Source organism: Lycium ferocissimum, chromosome 3, assembly GCF_029784015.1.
Source record: "Lycium ferocissimum isolate CSIRO_LF1 chromosome 3, AGI_CSIRO_Lferr_CH_V1, whole genome shotgun sequence".
NCBI classification, from domain to species: domain Eukaryota; kingdom Viridiplantae; phylum Streptophyta; class Magnoliopsida; order Solanales; family Solanaceae; genus Lycium; species Lycium ferocissimum.
In genome coordinates this window covers 64,822,946-64,825,774 of record NC_081344.1, presented here as the reverse complement: position 1 = coordinate 64,825,774, position 2,829 = coordinate 64,822,946, and the positions used below count along the sequence as shown (strand labels likewise).

At 32.6% G+C, this 2,829-nt stretch overlaps 1 non-coding gene across 1 annotated transcript; it reads right to left on the bottom strand.

The window, feature by feature from the left end:
* Nucleotides 1–349: 349 nt before the first annotated feature.
* TRNAH-GUG (transfer RNA histidin (anticodon GUG)) lies at nucleotides 350–421 on the bottom strand. Its single transcript has one exon. It is a non-coding gene; the product is annotated as a tRNA-His (tRNA).
* Nucleotides 422–2,829: the final 2,408 nt, after the last annotated feature.

Here is a 2,829-nt window from a genome sequence, read left to right as displayed (position 1 = left end):
AGAGGGATGAATTCAGAGAAATTTGAATTATTTTTGTTCATCCTTTGCCGTAATAATATCTCGGGGCCATCATTAAGGAAAACAAGGCAATAGCTTAGATACCATATGGTTAAACCAAATTTGAATTCAGATTAGTCGAGCCGAGCTCTAGATACCATATGGTTAAACCAAATTTTAACCTTTAACAATACTGGATATTTAACCTTTCTTCTTCTCTTTTGACCTTGAATGTTTTGAAGAAAGCTTTTGTTGGGGAGCAACACTGGGTAGAGGCCCAAACTAATGGGCATACAGCATGAAACCCAACCCAACCCAAAATGAAAAGGTGGAGAACCAAAAAAAAGAATTCTGTGGCTGCTGGGATTCGAGCCCAGGTCTCCACGGCCACAACGTGGAATTCTCACCACTAAACTACAGCCACTTTGTCATTTATTATGGCGAAGAAAACGTATATGAATAAGAAGTTAATTTTAGTGCTAACAGATTACTCTTCTAATCATTCAAACTTCAAAGTTAGGAGTAATTTAACTTTATAAGAAAAATTGGAAGGGAATTCACCCATTTCTGAAGATCGACGTCTCCAATTAAAATATGAAATATAATGTGTTGATATATTTCTTTTTGAGAAATAAAATGTCAAATTGACCTAGTTTGTATTCTTTACCAGTAATAGTCATAGACTAACAAGAGTTAATTTCAGTGCTTCCAGAAGTAAAAAGAAAATGGTTGTAGTATTAACATGCAAAACACACTAATATTTGGCCTATTGAAATAATCAAAGTCGCTTGTAGAAAATAAAAAGGAAGAGGACACAAATGGCCATTCGGGTGAAACTATTGACACCTATGGTCCAAGATCTTAAAAGTCATTTTTATTTTTTCTATCCACTTTTCAACTAATTCCGTTATAAACTATCCACTTTTGTATAGAAAATGTCTCATACGTATAGATATTGTATCATTGTTGTATAGAATATGTATCACTACTGTATATGTATAGAAAATATATCATTGTTGTATAATTTGTGTATAATAAATGTATAATCAACGTATAATTAGAAAATGTCATTGGTGTAAAATATTTGTTTAATAAATGTATACTTTCTAATTATACACATATTATACATGTTTTGGGATATTTTTTGAAGTCTCAATTAACATATACTTACTAATTATATACATATTCATGTTTTGGATATTCTTTGAAGGCTCAATATGACTATTTTTTTTCGTCGATCTTTAGTGACGACTTTTCGATCTTTTGTGGCCACTAAAAGTCACCACAAAAAATCTGTTTTTTTTTTTTTTTTTTTTTTTTTTAAGTGAATGGGTTGTTGGGCTAGCGCTCGACAATACTCTTGACTGAACGGCTAACTCGGGGTATTAAGCTCAAACGTGGGCCAACCAAGTTTCTGATGACCACTGTGTGTCCTTTTCCCAAAATAAAATGCCAAATACATGTGCGACCCTTAAATTTGGCCGATTTTTTCAATTAGACATTTGAACTCGGACTGAACCAATTAAATACCTAAACTCCTCCAGAAGTGTACCAATTAAACACATTTTGTTGGTGTACATATACTGTTTGACTTGATATGGAATTTAAGAAGGGAAAATGGACTCTTGAAACATGTGGTCTAAACAATCTTTAGACTGTTATCATTGGTTTTTACTTATTTCAGGCTCATTTTGTCATTGTCTTTTTTGTATACTTAAAAATATATAAGTAGAAAGTTGAGATTTGCACTATATAAATGTACTGCGGGGAGCAATCTTAATTGAGTAGTGTTTTTATATTTTTGGAAATACAAATGAATGAGTCTTGTTACTATTTATTTGCGTAACATCTCCAATATAATTTAATTTTAGTTGGTACTGAATTAACACTAACATCAGGCTAAACGCAAGTATAAAATGATTATTTGGAACAAATATTCTTTAGTTTATCTTTTGTTACTCAATACATGTTCAAAATAATATTTTGTTGTGATTCATCAAATAACTTCGAATACACGTGCAACGCGCGCGTCGAAAACTAGTCCATAAACAGTTAGGTAGTGAGTGAGAATAATTTAAGGTTGGTACGCTGAACTGCTTCTAGTTTCACCCTTACATTTCGTCAATTTGAAGCATTCTGCCTTTATTTGTATTCTTTCGCATTTATTATGTTACTCTAAATTTCACCTTATTCTTTTTAATTTGAGTCTCTCAATAAATTAATAATTCTGGTTGGCAAGTTTGGTAGTAGAAGCTTCACTCTTTTTGTAGTCCCCTTTATATATTGTGTTTATTTTTGTGTCTATTGCAGAACTTGTAGAGCAAACAAGAAATTGGTTTGAGGAACTTTGACCAAAGTTGTTGATCAGGTTTGCAAAATTGTACTGTAGTAAATTGCCACTAAACACAATTTTCTTGAGTTAAACTTTTCTTCATTGAGAGTGATTTGCGAGGCACATTGAGAATGTTTTTCATATGTTTTGTAGATCTAATCTTAATATACTCTGTATTTGGATATGTGTATTTTGTTATTGTTCATATAGTAATATATGTGAATTTATGATTGCAGAGTTTTGAGAGAGATTTAAGGAATTAATAAGTTATGATATTCCGTGTTTTGATGATTTGTCAAACATACTTGAGGAACCAGATAGGGATCAGGTGTGAACAATTCCCTTGGTCAGTCGTGCGATCAACTCCGTTCAGTTGTCGGCCGCATCAGTACCGACGGCAAGAGTGCGGCCTAAGCTGCTTTTGCTAGTGGCCAAACCAAAAGATGAAATGTCCCTATCTATTCTCACATGCTCTCTCATAAATATACAACATGTTACAA